Genomic DNA, 26,123 nt, shown 5'->3' with positions numbered 1-26,123 from the left:
ACACTGACTGATATGATTGTTGATCATACATTATGGATATGAATTGATTTGAATATTGAGGGTGTCTTGTGTCATTATATGTTGATGATAATTTCAATTGTACGTATAAAATTATTGTGCTTAAGATTCTTAGGTCATAATTCTTTAGTTATCACCACAGTGATACTAGAGTGTTTTATCTTAGCAATAATAATAATTTTATTGTAAGCACGAATACGCCAAGCCGTAAAGTAAAGGTTTAGTAGTTATTATGGCATTATTTTTGAGTTGTTTGGCAATCATCACAATGATGTCAAATAATTTTTCCAGTCATAATCATTATTATGTCAAGTGCTTATAATATTTTTTTGCTTAAATGTATTAGAACAATAATTATCCACAGGTAATTTGAGTTCACATGTTTAAATAATATTGAAGTGTACAGTATCTGATCATACATTATGGTAACTAAATAATTGGCACATGATTTTACGTTATTTCTTAAAAGTGCATAAAATAAAATTTACATAAATTAACTCATTATCGAGTTGAGTAACCTATTACGATTTTTTTCATATTTTCATGAATATTTTTATGTTGTCCAAAACTTATTGCATCCTCTATGAAATTGAGGTTTTATTTTTGATAAATTTCTCCATAATTATGAAAATGATATTCATTAACTATTTAACACCTTTCATATTAATTCATCATATATCTGTTATTTATCATGATTTTTAAATTTGTATCATATTTAAATGAGCGATGCATCAAAGAATTTTTCTTCAACGAAATTTCATTCACTTGTCCAGAAGAGGCTATAAATGACGAATGAAGTCTGTTATAAAACATGGTTTATCACGGTTTTCATCTGTTATTCGAACCGTTATTTATTTGGTGTGACTTTTTATAAATAACAAACAAGGAACATTATTAAGTACGACGTATAAAATTTGTGATTCAAAGTCACATACAAAATCTGTTATCACACTAAATAACAATTGATCTATGTCATAAAATAATCACAGTTATTATTGGTTAAAAATAATAACGGTTGGTGCATGTCACTGAAAAAATACAATTTTTGTATGTTAAATAAAATAATGGTTCCTACCCGTTACAATTCGAGGTATTTTCCTCTAACGAGCCAGTTCCGTCATTTTTTGGCTACTAATTCAAATTTCGGCATTCAGATTTTGGAAATCCGAAATTCATTTGGAATTATGAAATCCATTGGGGTATCAGAAATTCACTCAAATTAAAAAAGAAAATAGATATTAAACAAATTGACTTTATTAATTAACTTTATAACTATTTTCTAAAGAAAATAGAATATTCGAACATAAATGGAAGACATATCCTAACAACTCCAACTCCAAGTTACATCTTGAAAATTTAAAAAGTGATCAATCTGCTGTCACTGCAACTCTAACTTGATCGCTCTCCTACAGGCTACAGTAGTTGCATAGGTCTTGGGCCACTTGGTAAACTCACCTCTTGAAACATCCCCAAGCACAACATCATCATCTCTATGTCACAACATCGCACTTGGATCAAAGATTTCCTCAATCATGAAGTCGTAGTGGTCATCCATCAGTAACTTGCAAGTGCAACAGCCTTTTTCCTGAAGTTCCTCGAACAGCAAAAGACCAAAGAACGAAGGTGTCGCTGGGATCCCAATACCCTGTATATGTAACAAGATAAATTTTAAGATACCATGATAGATTAAAATACTGGACCAGTAACAAAATTTATTAACAAAAGAACAAAATGGATGGTTAAGTATTCGTCTTCATCTTCAATGGATCACATGGTTGACTCAATAAAATTAGGAGGCATTAAGCATGATAAATTCCCACTACCACTATCCATTCTACATATTCCAGATATATCAATCAATGTTTATCAGTAGTCTATAGACTCATTAGTTCAACCAAAGTAGCCGAGATCAGTAGATAATAATGGAATAAACTTATACAGGCAGTGGCGGAACCAAAATTTCGATATGGGGAGACTAAAAAAAAATGTCGTACCCAAGTCAGTATGAGAGGAAAACACCAGCGAAGTAGGACCATATATTACTTCAGCAAAATAACAATGTATAAAATGTGCTCAATATATAGAATCCGACTCCGATGAACACAACTTACCTAAATTGTTGGGAACATTAATTCCTTTAGCCTGCAACATTGTTAGAGTCGCAAAGAATTCTTAAACTCTGCCCAACAATTCGACTTTTGGGGGAACATCTCTAGAACTATGCAAACAAAAACACATAAGTTTATCATGGGTGTATCTACGTACAACTGCCATTTTATTTTTGGTCGCATAGGCTGACAACTGACAAGCTAGTGTAGACTAATCTTAATATGTTCTCGGGCTCTCCTTACATGGTGATAATATGAATTGTAGAAGAAAAATAATTACCTAGTACTGAAAGATCATTGATCTTGTGAACAAGCATTCAATCTAAGCTAACCAGCTAACCCTCCCTCTTCCTTTTTCACTCGTGTTCTTCTTCTTACTTGTCTAATAAGAAGCTGTTGATCTGGTGGACCAAATTGCTTGGCTTGGTGAACTAAAAAGCTGGACTTGGTGGACTGAAGTGATATTTTTTACTTGGGCTAGTGGTAGTTTACTAAGTTGAGGTCTTTGAAGAAGAAGGGGGGGCTACAGCCAGGTTTCGTCAACCTGTGCTTCCACCACTGTATACAGACCTAACACACCACTAATATATGTGGTCTACAAGCTCTATGGCTATGCATCATGGCACACAAAGTATAAGGAAAGGCAGAGAGGCTCAGATGGGACAATGCTTGGGATTTGGACGACGCCAAGCAAGAGTGTGCAACAGAAGTTGCCCAAAAAATAGTAGATATGCATTTGGTGATTATTATTCGCTAAACCTAACTTGGAATTACCGTAATCAAATCACAAAAAAAAAAAAAACTAGATGAAAATAATCAGTTTTACAATCAAAACACAAAAATAGTCACTGATCCTATGTGACGTAAGTTCAGATTCATCCAAAAATAGTCAGACTTGCATCTTTTCAATCAAAAGACATCCAAAAATAGTCAGATTTGCATCTTTTCAATCAAAAGACATAAGTTGTTTAGCAATAAACCATCATTAGATTGTATTATTACAACACTACAACAATCTATGTAACCCAAGTTCAGATTCAATCAAAGAGTATGAACTCATGCATCTTTCCAATCAAAAATCATAAGTTATTCAGCTATAAATAAGAATAAAAAAGATATACCTTGGATGTTTTTTGATCTCTGAACTACTAATCCCCCAAAAAAGATATATCTCTCACATCTCTGAATTGCTTAGGGTTGAACTTATAGTTGTTCCAAAACGCCAAGCAGGAATCCCTCCCAAAAGAATTTTCGTTTGATTTCATCCCGCCCAAAATGAAATTGTTAGGGTTCAAATCGAAAAACAAAATTGACCGAGATTATTACCACCACTGGATGTTCTTCTTCCATTCCTTCTTAATAGATTTTTGTTTACATAGATTTTCATCCTGCGATGCAGAAATATTTCCAAGATTGCAGAATAAATCTTCTCTGAATAACCCCTAATTTTCTGCCAGAATATCAGATGGAGGAGAATTTTTTTTTACTTAAAATAGGTATGAAGCGAGGAAGAATTGCTGGATCTAGACTTTGAGGAGAAAACTTCTTTTACATTGTTAACATCAAAGACACACGTCTGCTTGTGAGTTTTTTTAATAGGCGCACAAGTCTTTTATTTTTAAGCTTGCCTTGACTAGGGTTGACCGACACCAATAATTTTTAAGCTTGCCTCGACGACACCAATAAAAAAATGTAAAGGTTTTTTGTTAAATTAGTTTATGAGTATAATAAAATTATATCGCACACAAATTTAATTTAAAATATAAACTGGAGTTACATAATACTCCCTCCGTTTCATTTTACTTGATGTTTTAGGGTTTTTTGTATGTTCCAAAATAAATGATAGTTTTGGTATTTTTCTCATATTCTCATTAATTTTCCCTTGCTTTGGGATTACACAATATTATTAATTTTTATTGAATCAGTACTCTAATTTTTTATTGTGTTCCAAAATGATAGAGAATTTGGTAATACATCCCAAGTAAAATACTACGGGATTGATAACTTTCCCTAGAATCTAGAAACTAAAAACTAGGTCATCTAAATCTTTAAGAAGAATTAATATGGGTAAACTTGGAAAGATTTTACTCTCTCTGATATTTCTTAATCTCCGTGAAAAACTCTACAACGTCAAGTAAATCGGAACGGAGGGAGTGTGTTTTAGTAGATTCGATGATTTCCGGTCTCGTTTGTAATTAGGTCGATCTTTAGTTATATGGAATGTTGCAGCCATAGGAGTAATTGTCGAGTTTCGCTCATAATTATGAAAAAAGTTGAACTTCATCGTTTCGAATTGAGAAGATTTGCGTCAAAATTTAGTTACATAATCAAGAATCGAGACTTCAGTTGAAAATTTGACCGAGTTGGAACAAGTTCGAGCAAAACTGAAGAAACCGAAACTTCATCATTTCGAATCGAGATGTGTCAAAATTTAATTACATAATCAAGCATCGAAAATTTGGTTGAAAATTTGACCGAGTTGGAACGAGTTCGAGCAAAACTAAAGAAACCGAAACTCGTCCTTTCGAGTTGAAAGATTTGCTTCAAAATTTAGTCCATAATCAAGATTCGACAATTCGGTTGTAAATTTGACCGAGTTGGAACAAGTTCGAGCAAAACTGAAGAAACCGGAACTTCATTGTTTCGAATTGGGAATATTTGTGTCAAAATTTAGTTACATAATCAAGACTCGAGACGTCAGTTGAAAATTTGACCGAGTAAGAACGAGTTCGAGAAAAACTGAAGAAACAGGAACTTCATCATTTCGAATTGGGAAGATTTGTGTCAAAATTTAGTTACCTAATCAAGACTTGAGACTTTAGTTGAAAATTTGGTCAAGTTGGAACGACTTCAAGCAAAACTCAAAAAACCAGAACTTCATCCTTCTGAATTGGGAAGATTGCGTGAAAATTAAGTTCCATAATCACGACTCGACAATTCAGTTGAAAATTTGACCGAGTTGGAACGAGTTCGAGCAAAACTGAAGAAAACAGAACTTCAACTATTCGAATTGGGAAGATTGCGCCAAAATTTAGTTCCATCATCAAGACTCGACAATTCAATTGAAAATGTGACCGAGTTGGAACGAGTTCGAGAGCAAAACTGAAGAAACCAGAACTTTATCATCTTGAATTGGGAAGATTGCGTCAAAATTTAGTTCCATAATCAAGATTCGACAATTCAGTTGAATATTTGACCTAGTTGGAACGAGTTCGAGCAAAACTGAAGAAACCGAAACTTCATCCTTCGGAATTGGAAAGAATTGTATCAAATTTTAGTTACATAATATTATAATTATTTTATATATTTCGGTGTCAACTAATAATCAAATACAATTGAACTTAAATAATATCAGAAGACAAAACAATGGTTGGAAGTCGATTCTCAAATTTTCAAAAACGATTCACTTTCGATTCACGATTTAAAAATCTTGGTACTAATAATTGTTATCGCGAGCCATTGCTGGGACGCTTAATAGTGTTGAACTTCCGCCTCTCCTAATTTTCCTGTAACATCATAATTAATAATCAATGTACAACACTTTGATAAAATGAAGCAACAGTTCAATTCAAAAAACTTAAACTTACTTCTTCCAAATTTCTGTTATCATTTAAGTTTGTTGCCGTTAGGGAAGATTCTTTAGCTATGCCAGTAAAGATAAAAGGATCCTCAAAAGTATTCACATAAGTACCTGGTAGTGTAATCTATCTGCCCCTCGTAGTGTAAAAATTGAGCCGACTGCCTGGTGCATCCATCCATTCTTTGCTTGGAAGTGTAATAGACATCACTTCAAGTAAACCTAAATGAGATATATGAAAATAAAACAATAAGATCCTATTGCGTGAGTGACAAAAGATAGCAAAATCGGAAAGAATGAAGTATGCAAATCCAAACAGTCAAATTGAAAAAAATTCAAGTTAACAGACATCATCGGCCAGATTTCATCAAACAAACTACTAAAACAACTTAAAAGAAACAAAATCGGCACAAAAAATCCTAAAATGCAAAACTAGAATATGAAAAATAATAGATTAGGATATAGTGATGCTAACTGCTTTAGAAGCTCCTATACCACAACTGCACAATCTGAGAGATTTCTCCGTGTCCAGTGAACCAGCATCAAAATTCCAGGACTCCATACATCCACCGATCGACCAGCTCCTTGTCTCGCTGCCATCTAAGCCAACTACCCTGTCCATCTCAGAACTGAGCTCCATCGACTGCACCAACAGGACCACTCTCTACTGCAGTTGCTTGACTCGCTTCCGTATCTCCTCAAATTTCAGTTCACCGACAACTTCTCTGTAGCCTTTCAATCCGCAGTTCCATGAAAGAATGGCAACTCTAACCCTGATTTTACAGCTGCATCTTCATTCACGTCTGTAAATCATTTTCAAACTCTGAAGACCCATAATCTCTACCAAACCAGCACCAACAATCCATCCCCGTTGTTTGTTGCTGAATCTGGAAGCATTAATCATCTGAGACTGTCAGCTCTTCCTCTCGGCTACACCACCAGACGAAAAGACTTCACTTGCACTTCTTTGCCCATCGACCACTGCTGCCTGCAGTGCACTTCAGCCAGTCCATATTCTTCAATCACTCTTGCAACCGATTCCAATCAACCCATCTCTGCCTTCAAATAAATTCAGCCATCACAAATCCAAACCCCCATATCAATTGAGGTTGCTGTTGAGATTTGCTCGATGGAGTACTCGCTGCCATCTTCTTTCACTTATATCCAATTTCGGATCCACAGATATGCTGCTGTAGGTATATCTCGAACAATAACCCTCAGTTAAATTAAATTTCAGGCAACAACCCATACTGATTCACCCATCGAACTGTTGAACACCTAAACCCTTTCTTCGTATTCATGTTGCTCTGTGGTGTCCTTCCATCATCAGTATCTCTATGAAGTCTAGATGTCGCACTGTTATAAGCTTTCTCCGTGTCTAGTAACTGCACAATCCTAAGATGCAAAACTAATGCTTTACAGTAGCAGCATCGTGTTCACTGACAGGTCTTGTAGGAAAAAATATTGTTGGCTCTATAATGGGAATTATGGGCTTTGGAACTTTCGGTGCAATAAGGGAGTATTGCTTTTTGCTCCTCGAAGTAGCTGAATACAAGAAATTTGTACTATCCAGAACCACACACCATCAAATGAAATTGTAGTTTTCAGCTTCTGTTTCTTAGTTTCCATGCTTTTGAAGCTCACTGACTCATCATTGATCACATTATAGGATTCGCCAGACTTCTAAACAGTTTAGGAAGATTTTAATTTTTCAAATATGTATTGCAGGGTTCGATGAAGATGGAAACTGAATTCTACTCGATGATTTTTAATGAAGAGAAATTTACCTTAAGCTATTGCAAATGCTAATGCTAAAGCGTATCCACTATTTATCTGTCTAGTAAATGATCACCACTGTAACAGCAGAATAGAGCAAGGTGCCACAATTGCTACAACCCTTTCATGAATCAATAATTCTGTCTAAATTTAGGCTACAAAAATTGTGTATCACGGGAGCCAGACACGCAGAAGTAGAAGCTAAGCTTCACAGCCAGCTTTTCATACAACTACATCCAACTAAGATCGTTGTGAAGCCCGTGCTCTTACTCAAAGCTGCTCTCTTGAGAAGAACACCCAGGAAATACTTAGCATCTCTCAGCTAGAATTTACTAACTATGTATAACACAATAAATATGTCATACTCTCATCAAATCAACGGACCAGTTGCAGAACCAATTTATGAAACCAAAATCTTTGCAATTATCGATTCATAGAATAGATTTGAAAACCCAATTTATTGATTAAAAAGACAAAAGCTTAAGCGAAAAAATAGAATCAAAGATGAAAAGAAATTTGAAACTTACTTTAATTTGATATCTTCTTCTTCTCCGATCTCCTCTTAGGTCTGTCTAGCAAAATAACAGAGAGAAGGTTTGAAGAAGTGAATTCAGAGACCAATTTCATTCAACCAAACTAATCAAAATCATTCCTTCCCGATTTCTACCTTAACCAATTTATCAAATCAAAATCTTTCAATGTACAATTTTGGTCACCAAAATCAATTTTTATGGACCAGATCAAAACCCAGATACAAGGATGACAAGGATTTGAAACTTACTCGATACCTTCTTCTTCTTCTTCAAAGTTAGAGCTTGGGTAGTTAGGTTTCCGGAGGGAAAAACGCGGACGGCGGGGTGAAGAGATGAACTCAGAACTTATCTTCTCGTTCCGGGGTGTTAACTCTTTTGCTAGTCTGGGGTGTTCTCTTTTGCTAGTATGGAACCTATACGGCTCTATGGACTTATGGCAAGTAAGCCAGTGTCTATGATAAGCCATTGGTTAGCTATTTTTGTGGTGCGTAACATAATATTATTGGGGGGCGTATTAAAATTTATGATATTTGACAGATTTATTCTGTGATACAATAGTTTGTGAAAAATCACGTACCTACAAATTTATCACATTGGAGAATAACAGTTTTTTTGTGTTAAATGATGGTTCCCACTATTTTCATATCATATGACATTATTTGTTAGTAATATCCCAATAACGCAACTAATCTGTCATTTAAAAACGTGATGACTAGTGATTATTGAGTTATACTTATAGACTTGCTTAATGCTTGATTTTTTTTTACGAAAAGTTCATTATGTTTGGACATTTCAATTAAAGGGTGTTATTATTTTTACAATTTATGTATGATGACATACCTTTGAGTAAAGGTTTATGATTTAATGTTTTAGGGTTACTCGATTGTTTATAATCGACTAATTTTATGATCAGATCAAGGATGTCTGTATCATTGATTAGGACCATGCAATGTCACAAGAAAAGCTAGTGTGATATTGCAATTCTCCATATTTGTTGGATTGTTTAGTTATCGCCACAGTGATGCTAAATTCTTATCTTGTAAGTGTTGTATATTTTGAGTCCTCTTAGTTTGATTTAACTATTAGAACAATGTTGCTCACAAGTAGTTTTGGTCACAAATTTAAACAAGCATTAAGGTTATCTAAATGTTTCATATACATGTGAAATAATATCCACCCGCAGGTGACTACAACTCACATTATGTTAGGTTGAACATATTTAGAATTATTGGAGTTTGTTAATACATTTCAGGGAGTGAGTTGCCCACAAGTGATTCTAGTTATGGTATTAAACAAAAATAATGTTGTGTGTATGAGAAGGTAAAATATGTACTAATGTTTTTCATGTCTCACATTGTTCCTTGATAAGGTTTTACCCACAGGAGAATCTTATTGAAGGTATGAAACTATTGTAAGCTTAATTGTCATTTATCTCTATTATAAATTTCAGCTTTTGTTCTTATTAATTTTTGGTTATGATTATTTTGTAGACTTTTAATGGTCCATTTTTTGGAAGATAAAATTGTTTATCACCTGATCATTTTTCGCGTTACTGTGTACATCTATCATTTGCATTATGAATCTCAATCCGTGGATATTTTCTCTAACATTCATTATTGAAATTGAGAGGCAATTATAGAGAAAGTGAAAATCATAAAGTCTGATAAAGGTGGTGAAATATTGTGAAAGGTATGACAAAACAGGATAATATCCTAAATCTTTTATGTAGTATCTCCAAAAGTTCGGATTTGTTGCTCAATACACAAGGCCAACTTATCCTTGGCATAATGGTGTATAACAAAAGGCAAAATCATAATTTTATGAAAATGGTTAGAAGCATGATGAGTTATGAATAATGAACACATATCAGTGAATGTATGTTCTTTCAACAACTGTGTAATTTAAATAGATTTCCGAGCAAAGCAGTTTCAAAGACACTTTGGACTAGAATGGCTGGAAACCTAGTTTGAATCACCTTTAAGTTATGGTTGTTCAGTTGGAGGTGAGGGCTTACATTCCAAAGAATGAAAATTGGATTTGAAAACTATTACTCGATCATTGGTTTTCCTAAATAATCCAAATGATATTCATTAATGTTCTAACCGTAGTATGGGATTTATAGAAATCGAAAATATAAATTTATTAATGATGGCATAATCAGTGGGAGTACATGGATGTATCTGTTCAAGAAATCATGATAATGATCCTTTTATTTAAGATTTCTACAGATATTGTGAATCTTCTTATTATCAGAATGTTAGATAATGAAAGACCATAAATTACTGATCCAATAATCCATAATATAGCTTATGCCAATAAAGAATTTTTTTGATAACAACATGAAACAGCATTAAGAAGGTCTCAACAGAGATTGAAAGAAAGTTATTCATGTTGCTTCAGTGATTTTCTTACGAGAATTTATTACATTTTGATATGGAATGGAAAAGACTCGGTTTTAGGTTCACAAATATTATGTGTAATAATTTTGATTAATGGATTGATGCTATGTGAGAAAAAATCATTGGTTGAAAGTCAAGTCTCGGATATTGTTTAATTGCTCGAAAGACACAAATCAGTTGTATGAAAGTGGGTCTTTCTGACCTAATACGACTGTAATAGCAATTCTAAACGGTATAAATCAAGACTTATTGCCAAAGATTTTACTCCGAAACGATGCATTGATTATAAATAAGTTTTTCTCTCGTGTCAAAGAAAGAATTATTCAGAATTTTCATAGTACTATTAGTAGCTCAGTATGACCTAAGAGTTGCATTAATTAAATGTGAAAATATCCTTTATTAATGATAAGTTTTAGTCTAAAAATTTTAGAAATCAAAATATGAAATTGAAGCATCCTCCCATAATGGTGTGTGAAATTCAACAAAACTATAAATGTTTCAAGTTTTGGATGAAATTATTACAGATTCATGCATATACCTCAAGATCAGTGGGAGAAATTCATACTCTTGGTCTTGTATGTTAAGACGTACTACCTATGTCTTAACATTTATGTTAAGACGTACTACCTAAGTCAAGATAAATTCATACTCTTGGTCTTGTATGATAAGACGTACTACCTACGAGTAGTGATCTTGACTTTATGCATATCTCTATAATTTTTTGAAGTAAAGGAGACGAATGAAGCTTACCATGTGATAGGAATACCATATGGATTAATAAAGCTCTCATATAAGGCATATATGGAATATTCAAGAAATTTTGAGATAATAACATATTTAATAGATTTAATTTCATGTTGGATAGAAGATATAAATTTAATCTTTATTACGTCTTAATTATGATATGAAACTTATAACAAGTTGTTGATATGTTAAAGAATCGAAGAACAAATTACAAGAAAGCTATCAAGAATTTTGAGATGCTATTTTAACTTATGTCTTACAATTAGTTAGCAAACCCAACAAGAATTTATTGGGTTTTTCAGACTTCAATTTTTGTGGATGTATGGATTCTATAAAGGAAAAATCCATTAATACCATTCCCACAATTGAGTTTGAATATTTATGACTGCGATACTTAGAGACTTAAGGTTTTTCTCTATATTGCTGAAATTTATCGTCTTAGCTTCGCAGCATTAAAGCACGATATGTATACGAAGGGAACAAAACACATGAACCTTGAGTGTATATGCGTGAATTAGGAAATTCAGAAACAATAGTTGTTAATTTATCGCTTAAGCAAAATTGCATCAAGAGATGCACTTAATGAATAAATACCTTTTAAGACCTCTTAAGAAAGATTAAAATCTCAGGTCTGCGGGAGTAATTCATTATTGAACTCATCTAATTTATCTGCTTATTTTCTGAACGCTTATTGAGCTCTTATTAATGTATTCTGAATATATTTTTCTGTATCCATGTTTAATATACTTTTATGCGAATGGATGAATTTTTACAGAAATCGTCTTTCTTAAAGACATCACTGGACCATTATGATGCTCCTATTTAAGGCCTAGTTGAGTGAGGTACTCATGTTGTGGTACATGGAAGGGAACATGTTGATAACAGGACAATGTGCCACCGCTATGACTCGCATGAGTAGTTTCCTTGATCAAGGTATTACGTTAACCACTAATGTATTATGTTTAGCAATTATGCGCGCCTTATGTTTCATGAAATTAACCATTAATAAATTATCACAGGGACCAGTGGGAGAATGTAAGATAATTTTTTATAGGATAATTATCTTTATTGGGCCCATGTGAGAATCTGGTTATATTTAGGATATTGCTAAATATCTAATCCATGGTTTATATAAGGAGTTAGTATCCTATTTATGCTCTTCCTTGATGGACGGTCGAGATCTAATGTCTAATACTAAAATCCTAGGAACTTGGTCCTCTCTCTATCTATGAAAGGGAAACAATAACCATTACTATTATATCTAAGGAATTACTCATTATGCTTAAGTTCAAGAGAGAGAAACCATGACATCCACAAGGTATTACCGCTGTCCAGATTGATCGATCACAGACTAAGGATTGCGCTAGAAGGTATTTCTCATACACTATTCTTTCATATTTATTGTGTGATTATCATGAAGTTCACGATCCTGATTAAGTATATCTATAAAATAAACCAATATATATCACTAGTGGATGATCAATTGAAGATATAATTATTCTGTGGACACCCATATCACTAGTGGGAGGAATAACCAGAAATCTACGGGAAACATTTTCGCATATTACTAGTGGATGATCAACTGAAGATAAAATTATTCTATGGACTATGACTTGGCCTTAAAGATTCAGCAACAAACCGGTGGATGTAAAAACTCCTCTTACCTCGAAGATAATGCTGATTTCTCTTATATATCTACAGATTCTACACATAAGGAAATGCATGAAGTGTACTTTAACAGCTAGGGAGAAAAATTGAGAGCATATTATTAGAAATGTCTGTTTTTGTTAATTGCCATGAGATGTTTGGTGACTCACGTCTTAATAAGCTAGATGAAGTGTATACCAGTTTCTGTAGAACTCCATTACACATAGCAGTTATGTGTGATGACAGAGAATTTTCAAAGAGAATTCTTTCCGTGAGACCTGACCTTGCATCGAAGGAAGACAAACAAAGATTTACTCCACTTCACCTTGCTTCGGCGAGATCAAGTCTTCATATGGTGAAATTATTGCTGAAGGCCAGACCTCGTGCTTGTGAAGTGAAAGATAAAGATGGAAGAACGCCTCTCCATCTAGCAGTTATGAAAGATCGAGTCGAGATCATGAAAGCACTAATGGAAGAAAGACCGGATGCTGTTCACGTGAAGAATGATGAAAATGGTGAGACTATACTACACTTTTGTGTTAAAAATAATAATAATTTTACTACCCTTAAGCTATTGATAGACAAGTTGCCACTTGCACGGAATTTAGACAGAGATACTGCTATATCTATCGACTCCAAGGACAATGATGGCAACACAGTCTTGCACCTTGCTGCAGAAATGGGAAAAATCAAGGTACCTCATGATTTCTTTTTATATGATTTAATTTGGCGAAAAGGTTGTCATGTATTTTGTAATTGAATTTCTTTATTGTGTGTTGCAGATTGTAAACAATTTATTGCACAGTAATAATATAAGAATCGATATAGATGCTATAAACAACAAGGGCCTGAAAGCCTTGGATGTGTTATCGGAAGCTGAGAGCAACGATCTAAAAATTGGGTTTTATAATGACATAGGATACAACAAAGAGCTTACGGATGAAACTTTGTCAGGAGAGAAGGATCATAAACAAGTGAATAAGAAATCGCAGAAAAAGCGTGACAATGCCGAGAGGGTGAACACGTTATTGGTGGTGGCAACATTGATTGGACAAATTGCCTTTCAAGCTGCGTTAAACCCACCGGGTGGGGTTTGGCAAGATGACTCCAAAATTAACTCTAATGAGGACCCCGTTAAATTTTATTATTATTTTCTTCGTATGTTTGGCTCCAACAAAACCGACGTGTTTCTTTCGAACGACAAGGTTCCTGATCCTAGTGCTAGTGTCAAAACCCAGCATTTTATCGAGGACCTAGTAAACCGTACTGGTCTAGATAACAACACAATGAAGGGTTTAATATTGCAAGATTTCACGGGTGATGTTATTTCATTTTACAATAGCAGTGATGGTGGTATTTTTTTCCCTTATCTAATACGATATGCGGGATTCCCTATAATGGCTTATAAAAAACCTGATATCTACCTGATTTACATGCTTGTTAACACAATTGCGTTTTCTTTGTCGCTGACGACTGTGTTCGCAGTAATTTGCGGGTTTGTGCATGATAAATCTGTTGCGCAAAACAGAATTCTTGTTATGTTTTTGTGCATTTCACTTGGATGTATTTCCATTGGTTATTTGGCGGTTACAGTGTCTTTGGTACCAGATTTTATTTTAGAAGTTCCGGCAATACTTTCAGTCGGTATATTCTTTGGGGTCTTCTGTTACTGCGGAATTTGCCTATTACTCTGGAATTTGGTATCAAGGATGGTTAAGCTACACAAGAAGCACCTTACCGCATTTAACTACTTGAAAGAGTTCTTCGCTATGGATGCAAGTTCTACTCGAAAAGTGGCTTTATTGATTATTAGTTTATGTGCTTTTGTCGCAACATCATGGTACTCTTTTTTAAACAAGTGGTGGTTGAATGAAATCAGTTTTCTAGTGTTAACAGGAAGGTTGATGCTCTTGTTTAGTGAGCTTTTAAATTTTACTTCTATTGTCTTAAGGAAGCATATACTTTTTAATATGTGTAATGGAAATCAATTGCATTATAACTGTTTTGTACTCTTTTATATGATATTTAAAATATTTATCAAAAAAGAAAAAAGATATTCGACATAAAAGAAAGGGAAATTGTCGATTGGTCATTTTTTAGGTGGTCGAAAAACTATTTGGTCCAGCGGGAAAACATATTTTTTGTTTGGTCCATAATCATTTGAAAATATAAAATGAATAAAAATACCGTCTGTATTATTTTAACATTAATTTCCGTAACTTTTCCTATTCATGATATCTGATGAGCTCTGGACTTCTTACTTATTTTGTTGTAGGAGTTCATTCTGTTTAATGAGCTATTAGGTAACCGATAGTATTTTTCGTAGATTCGACTTCATTCTTAAAAATGAACACATAACAAAATATTCATTATTATGAATAAAAACAGAGTTCATATATTCTTTAGAATGAACACCTAATAAAAACCACTAAATTAAGTCTGAAAATGGAGTTCATTCTTTCAAATGAACACCTAATCAAATTTCATTAAAAAAAATCAGAATTCATCCTTTCAAATGAACATCCAATCAAAGTTTATTATTATGAACAAAAATCAGACTTTATTCGTCAAAATGAGCACTGAATCAAAATTCATCATTATGAACAAAAATCAGAGTTCATTCGTCAAAATGAACACCTATCAAAAACAAACTAATTCAAACCTAAAACAGAACAAAAATCCATAAAAAATAGAGTTCATTCTGTCGAATGAATACCTAATAATTCAAAATCTAAAACACAGTTTATTCTTTAATATGAACGCAAAATAAAAATCAAAGTTCATTTTTTAGAGTGAATACCTAATAAGAAGATCTAAAAATAGAGTTCATTCTTCAAATCTTTCATCATTTTCATCTTCGATAACAACAACAGTAACAAAAAAGAAGAACACAAAAAATCTTAAACAAGCACGGACCAATGCACTCACCGCAATTAGTTTTGTGAACATAGTTTTTATAAATCTTTTTTGATGATATGTTAAATTTATTTATAATATGGATGTTTAAGCACGTCTCAATTAATCCGAGTATCTCACTGCCGAGTATCTCACTGTTTTGCAAGGAGTATTAATCCAACTCTTTTAAAATCCTAACTTATATAAGCCCTACGTGGTAGGGTGCATCACCCTCTCCTCTCCAAATTCATTGTCTCTCTTTTAATTTTGTGCATGTCATTTTCGTGATTCCTAAGTTAAAAACTTAAAAACTTTCGTAATAAAAGAAAACAAAAGGAAACCTAAAAAAAAACTGGTATCACAACATCATGATTAAGAGAAATAAACACAAAAATATCCCAGATTTTTACGATTATAATATCTCAGAGAAGAAAACTCCAACTTCCGTTTTTCCTCCGCCTCTCTTCGCTCTTTTCTTTCACCGGTGGAGCAAAACCTAACTTCCGTTTTTGTTTAATCGGATTCCTGCATCGAAACGTTTAGGTATTAAAATTTTACTCTTTGATCGATGGAAAACAGAAAAATAATAATAAAACTACTAACGACAGTTAGTTTACTATGTAATTTCACAGCTGTAATGAGTTGTCTCTTCTGTCCCGTGTCTGTATATAAAAGACAGTTTTGTCTGTGTGTCTGGTTAATTCAAGAATGGTGTATATAAAAGAATCTGTTTTCTCTATGGTATCAGAGGGAAAACATTAGGTTTTCCTTCTCGATCCTCGTTTCCGCTATTCACCCAAATTACAGTACAGAAACTTTATCTTTCATCGATCAGGACCAAGTTCAGATTTGTAGCCGTTCTTGTGATAACCAATGTAAATTAGAGATTATACATAAACTTAGATCATCCAGTAACAACCTGTTGCTGTGATAACCAATGCAAGGTGGAACCTGCATCAGAAAACTGAACTAGTTTAACGGACATATTCGGAAGATCAGGTGGACGCACGAAACATATGCCGGTAGACATAAATCTGTGTGACTCGAAGTTCAACCAATATTATGATTCGTTTGAATGATTTCATCATTGACACCCTTCTCCTCACTATCCTTGAATATTTCTGCTGAAGACAAGCTGACGACTAAAATAAAAAAATCAGGAATAGTAGACGTTCTATCGTTTATAAATAAAAAAATACGGGTCTCGATGTAATTTCCATATATTAAGCATCAACTGTGTGCCTTTAGTAACTTGGAATCCCGCAGCCGTACAATCTTCCATTGCCATCCCGGGTGCTGATAACGGTGCAGTTGGATATAAAGGCAATGTTTCCTTCACTATGGCCTGAAGATAGATGAGGTTCATGATATCTGATTCTTCTATTTTCCTTTCCCTACCTACGTGTATGTCCAACTCGTCTTGAGCCTTTGTTAGCACGTGTCGGTTGTTCAGCAGTAACGATAGTGCCCAAGTTAGTGTAAGTGCTGTGGTGTCACTACCACCTGTGATAAGAGACTGCAAAACATGCACAAGTGTTATAAAAATAAACCACCTTGCTAACCAAGTTCACTACCACCTTGCTGTGATGGCAAAAAACCGCTGCAAAATATATAATACACAATCTCGCCGGCCGCTTTAGAAAGGCAGCTGAAGTTTATAGAAAAGAACAAAAAAAAGGCAGCTGGAAGTTATTCTACACGACCAGGAATGTAGACTTGATGATTGTATCAGTATCAGTATCGCGACCATAGATCGGTTGATCCTTTAAATTCAGCAGTAACACATCAATGAAATCATCTTGTTGTTGAACCTTGGATACGTTTTTTATATTTCAAACGTTGTTGATGTTCATCAACCCATTTACCAAGAAAATAATCAATTTTCCTGGCAGTTTTCTTCATCCCCTAAAAATGGAACAGCATCAGACACTGCAAATATCACTAACAAGTGCATAAAATCATTCACTGCATAAAAATTTTCTTCTGGGTATATGTGGCTGAAGATGTTCAAGTTGATATTATTTATAAATATATGGGGTAATTTATGATACCTCCCCTGGCGAAGATCATAATTTGAGTTACCTCCCCTATGTTACCTCCCCTATAAAACAAATATTAGTGAAACCTCCTCTCGTCACTTTTTCCATCCAAACCCAGTTAGCTGAGTCAGCTGCTTCGTACAGCTGGACAATTTCTTACACGTGGATTTTATACTTTCCCATAATACCCTCATGTATGATCATCCAACGGCTGTGCATCATGTCAGACAATGGATGGTTTCGATTTGGCACCGTTTGGGTAGCCGATTAGAATTGAACACGTACCTCTTCGTCTGTATAACTACCCCTCTATAGAGCGGGAACACACATTAGAGAGAGAGAAAAAAGTTTATCAGTTGCAGAGAGAAAAAGAAATTGATCGAAGAGAAGAAGAAATTGATCGAAGAGAAGAAGAAATTGATCGAAGAGAAGAACTGGCTTCCTATTTCTTTCTGTTTCATATGTTTTCTAGGGTTTAATCGTGATGAATCATAACCGGAGACGAAGATTGTGAGTTTTTTTTTCTAGGGTTTATGTTCTTCCATTCTGTTTTTGTTTAATGATTCGATACGTGATTATGGGTTTGATGTTATGCATGATGTTCTTGGGTCTTTATCATTATCCTCTGATTTAGGATGGATGTTATATGCTTAATCGATTGTAGACACTAGTAAAAAAATGATGTTCAGTAACAGTTAAAAACTGTTACTATATTATTTCTGTAACAGTTTTAGTTTTTTCTGCGGTGTTACTAAAGCCCCTGTTACGGAAAGTTTACAAAACCTGTTACGGAATGACTATGAAAAAATGACTCATAAATTCTAAAACTGTCACTGTTAGTAGTTTTTGGTAACCGTTTATTCAATATGTGTTACTGAATAATTGTTGTGGTAACTGTTTTTCATAAAACTGTTGCTATTGTTTGAGTAACTGTAACAGTTTTTATGAAAACTGTCATAAAAAACAACATAAAGGTAAAACTTTATAGTGAAACTACCACCACCTCCACCACTAGCGACGCCACCACCTCCAACACCAGCACCGCTGCAACCATCACCACCATGCCCGCCACCATCGGGCCACCATTCCACAACCATAAGTTGGGCTTCTTGATCTTGAAATATAAATTTTATAAAATTACTCTTCACATGATTCGACCTTGAGACCTATTACACCTGACTATAACTCTTGAACCACTATTCCATGCTTTATTTTTGGTTAATGTTATCCATATAAATATTTATCCTCATTAAACAATAAACTATCGACCTCCACCACAACCTTCGTTACCACCACCTTCGTTGTCACCGCCCACCTACAACACATTATATTGTAGTATTTCTACATATCATACCACTTGTTTATTATTTTTATTAGATTTGAGTTTCTATTAAACCTAAGATAACCATCCATGATCTAGTGCACGAAATTGAATCAATAAGTAACTTGTGTCGGTCTAGAGGTAGGTAATCCTTTTGAAATGGATTCCAGATAACTAGTTATATAGATATTAAATCTTTTACAGTAACATTGGTATATGGTAACGGTTAGTATAAAAAATGTTACGATGATTTCAACTACGGTGACATATTAAATGTGTTACAGTATCATGGGTATATAGTAACAATTTGTCTAAATAAATGTCACGATAATGTCAACTACGGTAACATATAAAATCTGTTACAGTATCATGGGTATATAGTAACACTTAGTATAAAAACTGTTACAATATACAACCTAGAAAACATTATGTAACAGTTCTTACAAAAACTGTTACCGTTATTTAACAACCTAATATTTAGTAACAGGTAATTTACGAACTGTTACCTTATGAAAGCTTGAACTATTACTAAATGTCACTTTTCTACTAGTGAGAAATTACCTGTGTGTGAGTTGGTGATAGTTGAGAAAAGGGTCTCTGATGTGATATAATGTAGGAATTGGGTTTTTCAAAGTAACCCTAATTTCATTTTTTATAATTTCTGTATTTGACGCTCTGTTTTTTTTTTTGTTCATGTGATTTGGGTTTTTTGTATATTGTACGGTCTATTAAAGGTGTTGATTGTGGTGATTAATTTAGGTTTTTGGTTATGTTGCAGTGAAAGTGTTGTTTATGATACTAAGAATGTCTATTTACACTATGATGGAGAATGGCCTAGGAAACAACCTGTTTGTGGATTCAGTTTCCTTGATTATATGAATGGAAAGGAGGTGTATTGGCCTAAGTATGATGAAGACACTCTGAACATGCTGGATCTGTTGCACAATGTTTATGAGTATATTGATGGGATAGATGGCCACCATTGTGATTTTCAGTACTTGGAGAGTGGCTTTCTTGGTGATGTTGTGGATGATAAAGGTTTGCTGAAGTTTTGGAATGAATCAGATCAAGATGTTCCTAATGAAGTTCATTTGTTCATGACTCATGAGGGACCCCTAAAAGTTGTGCCACCAGGTGAACAAGTTGAGGTGAATTATGGTGTGGATGAAGAAGTTGAGGTGAATTATGGTGTGGGTGATGGAGATATTGTGCCAGTCACACAATCTCAGACAGAGCCATATGTTGTTGGGTGTTTGATTGAAGATGAGGAAACAAGTCAGCATATGACACAAGTGTCTGAAGATGATCCAAGTCAGCAGCCAAGTCAGACTGCAGTGACAACAGAGCAGCCAACTCAGACTGCTCAGCATACCCAAACTACAACTCCACATAGGTCACCTGCAACAAAGAAGAAGCTTGCATCCAAACCTCAAACTCCACAGAAGTCACCTGCAACAAAGAAGAAGCTTGCATCCAAACCTCAAACTCCACAGAAGTCACCTGCAACAAAGAAGAACAAGAGGAAGGAATCAATTATTGCACTAGATGAAGAACATGATACTGTGGATGAGTTGTTAGATATGCCTGAAGAAGAGCTTGATGTACTACCAGAGTGCACCAATATGAAGACTCCTTCAATACATGAACTTCCAATAGAAGATGATTATCCTAGTGGCAATTCATCAAGTTCTGAAGGTGAATTTAATGATGAGGGTGAACCTGATACTGATGTGGATGAGGAAGCAGGAGAAGAAGAACCTGCAAGGTACAATGAATATAAAAGTGATCACCAGAAATATGATGATATGTATGCTGATGTTGAGAGTGAGGAAGTTACTGAATGGACTTGTGATACTGAAGAGGTTGAGGAAGGGTTGATGTGGCCCAATATGGCAGAGTATAAGTTGTTTGTAACTAAATTTTGCATTGCCAACAGTATTGAAGTTGAGAAGTTTAAGGATGATCCAACCAGATTGAGGTGCAGATGCAAAGTCAAAAGGTGTCCATTCAGACTCTATGCTAACAGGTAAGCCCGGTTATACCATATTTAAGTATGGGCCTTTTTTTGTTTGTAACTTAATGATATCTAACTTTACACTTTGTGGGCTTTTTTGTTTACAACAGGCAACCATATGGGCATACTATCAAGATCACTAAGTATATTCCTAAGCATATTTGTGTGAGTAGAACTGGTACTGGCTACAATAGGATGGCAAACTCAAGTTGGGTAGCTAGTGTCATTGAACAAGATATTAATGAAGATGATTACTCATTGCAACCTAAAAAGATCAAAAGTATACTGCAGACAAGGTATGGTGTTGTACTTAGTTACTGGGTTGCTTGGAAAGGTAAAGGTAAAGCTTTAACAAAGAAGTTTGGGTCTTATGAAGATGGGTACAAGTTAGCACCTGAGGTTATGGATCAGATAATGAAAAAGAATCCGAGGAGTATAGGTGTTGTTTCCACTGATACTGACCATGAATTCAGTTATTGTTGCTTGGAATTTGATGCTTTTTTGACTGGTTTTAAGGATGGATGCAGGCCATTTATAGGTCTAGATGGGTGTTTTCTCAAAGGAAAGTATGGTGGAGTGTTGCTTTCTGCAGTGGCACTTGATGGAAACAATGGTATGTATCCTCTGGAAAAGTTTATTTGTGATTGTGAAAACAAGGAAAATTGGATTATTTTTCTCAATCTAATCAAGGATAGATTGCTAGAACATCCTGCTCCATTAACATTCATCTCAGATAGGCAGAAGGGATTGGTCCCAGCACTTGAAGAAGTGTTTCACTCAAGTAGGAATAGATTCTGTTTTAGACACATATTTGAGAATTTTAAGACCAAAGGCCACAAGGGGACTCACTTGAAGACATTAGCATGGGGTGCAGCAAAGGCCTACAGGAACACAGATCACAATAAGTATATGACTACCATGGAAACAGATAATAAGAGGGCAAGGGATTGGTTTGCTGATATCCCAACACATTTGTGGGCAAGATCTACTTTTGATACTACTTCAAAATGTGAGCATGTGACAAATAATTTTTCAGAAAGTTTTAATAGTTGGAGTTTGGATGTAAGATCCAAACCTATGCACAGGATCCTTGAAGGGTTTAATTTGAAAATGATGGGTCTGATGTTTGATAGAAAGATGAAGGTGAAGGAATGGGAAGCTGAAGGTTTAGTTCTTGTCCCTAGAGCTGACAGGATAATCAAGAACAGGATTGAGAAAAAGAGAAGATACCATTTGTATGGTTCTTCTGAGTTCTGTTGGTGTGTGCAGAACCATCAAACCTCAAGTAGATGGAATGTGGATGTCAAGGAGAAGACTTGTAATTGTAATGTATGGGAACTTACAGGAATACCCTGTGTACATGCTATTGCTGTTGCTTGTCACCTTAGACTGGATATCAATAGGTCAGTTAAACACTTCATGCTAACTGTTTGTAACTTCAGCTTCCATTTAATAATTTATTTGATACTTTTTGTTGATTTTTTGTAGTCTGGTGGATGATTATCACAAAATCTCATCTTACAAAAAGGCTTATGCTGGAAAAGTTGTTGCATGTGATAGTCAAGATCACTGGAATGAGGAGGCCAGTTAGTAATGTCATTTAATGCAATTGATTAACTGTTAGCATTCATTTGTATTATTTAGTTGAGTGTAATTGTTTGTTTTTTGTACTTGATAGCATCCAATGGTGGTGTACAGGCCTAAGTTCAAGATAAAGACAGGTAGACCAAGAACTAAGAGAATTAGGTCTGATGTAGAAGGAGAACAACCACACAAGAAGGCAAAGAGATCTTGTACCAATTGCCAGCCTACTAAACATAACATTAGGACTTGCCCAACCAGAAATGCAAGGGATACACCCCCAAATGGCAGTGGCAAAGGAAGGGGCAGAGGTAGAGGCACAACATCCTCATTTACACCTAATGTATCACATGCTGTGGGAAGGTCAGTACTGTTTTCTTTCTCTCTTATGCATTTTTTCAATGTTTACATAATAATATCTTAACTCAATTATCTTACCTACACTGATTGAATATGGGCAGGGAGGGAGCTGCTTCTACACCACCAACACAAGGAAGGGGCAGAACACAAGGAAGGGGAAGAGGCTTTGAATACCTGCTTTTTGGGACAACAACTGAACCATCACCAGGCAGAGGAAGGTCTACACCAACACAAGGCAGAGGAAGGTCTGCCCCAATGTCAGCATCAAGATCAGCCACTATTGGAAATTATCAGAATCTATATGGGACTATTGATAGACGCATTTATGTGTCTAATATATCTCAATTGTATATAGTGTTAGCACCCATTTTTGTACTTATTTGGTTATTTTATATATTTGTAGGTGTTTTCAGAAGAATAAGGATTTGCGGCGAAATTGGCTGAAAATGCGGCGTTTGAACCTCCATTGATAGAGTGCCGGAAGCGCCCCAGAAGTGTACCGGAAGTACCCCAGAAATACCCCGGAGGAACCCCGGAAAAAGTGCGGAAAATGCCCCAGAGGAAACTTGCTATATGGACCCTTGATTTTGGATAAGGGGTAACCTAATTACTAAGGGGTGACCCATCTCCAAGCAGCTGCTAAAGGGACACCAGGTCTGGTTAAGGGGACACCACATTCAAAGTTCAAATAATGGAATTTGGCGGGAAAACTAAGTTCACGTCTGATAATTCTCTGTTGGATTTCTGGGCAGTTTTGAGGGAGATTAAATCCCTGAAATCAATTGGGCTAGGCCTGTTAAGAATAAACAGATCGTATGCAAGTGATTTTATCGATCAACTTGGGCTGGAATGGCTGGGAGAAGCGATCAAAGTCCAAACAGAATACGTGTTCTCTGTGAAGTTTTCAAATATATTTTTAGAGATTCTGGGAGAGTTATACGTTGAAGTAAAGTGTATCTAGTCTTGTTTAAGGATTAGGAGAAGTTTGGAGCGTAAGAAATTGCCAGAAGACGCGTACAAAGCAACAGAAAAGAGATTTATCTCTCAACTGCACGTGAAGAAAAAAGGGAGATAAACTCGGATTTAATCGAGTTATTTGGACCCTATTGGTATATAAAGGCTGGTGGGAAGTGAGAGAAAGTTTTATCAAGAAGTTTGGGGAAGTTTAAAAGACCACAGAGACGCAGCAGAGAAGCTGGAAGACGAAGAACAGGAAGCTGCAGGAAAGCTTCCTGCTGCTGCTCGAGGAGGAAGAAGAAGACGAAGAACGGACCCTCCAGGACCGTCGTTCTTCAACAGTGCTAGCAGCAGTAGACCTGCGTCGTTATTCAACAGCAGAATATTAGCGTCGCTTCTCAACAGCAGCACCGAGGTATCGTTCTTTTCTGGACGCTTAAAGAGGGTCGTAGTTTCACTGTATTATATTTTTCACTCTTTTAATCATATTTTGAGCATCAAGTATGTATTTTGAGAACATGATTATCATGAGTAGCTAAACCCCAATACTGGGATGATGGAGGAAGTTGTTTTTCAGCCATGTGGTTATTTAAATAATTCTTAATTCACTTTTTGCACCGATTTTAATTGATTTATGATTTCAATTAATTACTTGTGATTTTGTTTGATGGAACATGCTTAGTCCTAGGGATTCTTGATGTGCCATGCTTATAATATACAAGTAATATTTTATGGAATCTAATTTGGCAAAGATAGAGTCAATACTTGTTTTATTTTGAGCTATAATCGCCTAGGATTATTTTCTGAGCCACTTGAATATGAAACACATTGGAATCCTGAGTCCTGGTTCCTCTTGATCTTGTGACATTTTTGTACATATTTTTGTTTTTAAATCTATTCAAGTCCGAGCATCGAATCCGTATTTACCGCAATCTTAATATTACAACAACTATGCCAGATGCAATGAGGGAACAAAATAGACCAGCTTCTCAGACATTCAAGCCACCAAGATGCAGGATTTAACTAACAGTATGAGCATCTTTTTTGGAACTTAAGACTTTTACTTAATTACTAATTATGCTATTACGTAATACTACATAGCAATTGAACAGTAGCTAATGAAACAGATGATGAACTGCCTTTTTTTGTGAATGCTATTACATAACAATAGCTAATGATGAAGCAGATGATGAAACTGCCTTTTTTGTGAATGCTACATAAGACTTTTGTGAATGCTCTTAGTTTTCTTTTTGTTCTCCCTTTTCCACAGTCACTGCACCTTTAAACCTGTCACATATTTCTGCAAACATACTGTCACTAACATCTGAATCAATGACCATTTTCATGGTGGTTTTACTTACATCATAACTGTAAATATAAAAATTAGTGTTACCTCCTCTAATGGTGGTTTTACTTACATCGGTGGAGTTTGAAGATGAATCACCCATAGTTCTGGCAGCACTTCAGATGGTGAGATTGGTTTTGTTTGAAAAGAGCAGGTCTGTGGTAATGGATTTAAGGAGAGGTGCAAAATATTTTCTCTTCATATATGCTTTATATAGAACTGGATGGTGAAGATGACGGTTGCAGGTGACTGTTGAAGGTGACCGCACAAATTCGACCGTTGAACGGTCGAATCTCAGAAAATCCGACCATAACACGTGTCTAGCCGTTGGATGATCATACATGAGGGTATTATGGGAAAGTATAAAATCCACGTGTAAGAAATTGTCCAGCTGTACGAAGCAGCTGACTCAGCTAACTGGGTTTGGATGGAAAAAGTGACGAGAGGAGGTTTCACTAATATTTGTTCTGTAGGGGAGGTAACTCAAATTATGATCTTCGCCAGGGGAGGTATCGCAAATTACCCCTAAATATATTGAAAAACTAATTAGGAGTTTAGTATGCTTAAGAGGATCATCAATATTAACTAATACATGAGCTTTAGTACGTCATTTTCCAGAAAACTAAGAGCAGGTTTGGTATCGTTTTCAATTCAAAAACAGTTCTCTGTATTTAGAAACAGAGAAAACAAAAAAGAGGAGAAAACGCGTTTGGTAGGGATATTTTAAAAAAATATTTTCTATTTATTTTCTGTTTTTGGAAAAAAAAATAAAATGATTTTTTTTTGTTTTTTTGTTCCTTCTTCTTTTC

General features: G+C 35.0%; 2 long non-coding RNA genes across 2 annotated transcripts; both read right to left on the bottom strand.

Moving 5' to 3' along the window:
* Window positions 1-1,256: 1,256 nt before the first annotated feature.
* Window positions 1,257-3,688, bottom strand: LOC113345865. The gene is made up of 2 exons (XR_003358330.1): window positions 3,248-3,688; window positions 1,257-1,663 (listed from the first exon to the last, which is right to left on the bottom strand). It is a non-coding gene; the product is annotated as an uncharacterized LOC113345865 (long non-coding RNA).
* A 1,716-nt stretch (window positions 3,689-5,404) lies between these two features.
* LOC113345853 lies at window positions 5,405-8,383 on the bottom strand. The gene is made up of 4 exons (XR_003358326.1): window positions 8,261-8,383; window positions 8,007-8,051; window positions 5,818-5,925; window positions 5,405-5,632 (listed from the first exon to the last, which is right to left on the bottom strand). It is a non-coding gene; the product is annotated as an uncharacterized LOC113345853 (long non-coding RNA).
* Between the last annotated feature and the right edge of the window lie 17,740 nt (window positions 8,384-26,123).

This window comes from Papaver somniferum, unplaced genomic scaffold (assembly GCF_003573695.1).
Source record: "Papaver somniferum cultivar HN1 unplaced genomic scaffold, ASM357369v1 unplaced-scaffold_84, whole genome shotgun sequence".
Lineage (NCBI taxonomy): Eukaryota > Viridiplantae > Streptophyta > Magnoliopsida > Ranunculales > Papaveraceae > Papaver > Papaver somniferum.
This window is presented reverse-complemented; position numbering and strand designations above follow the sequence as displayed.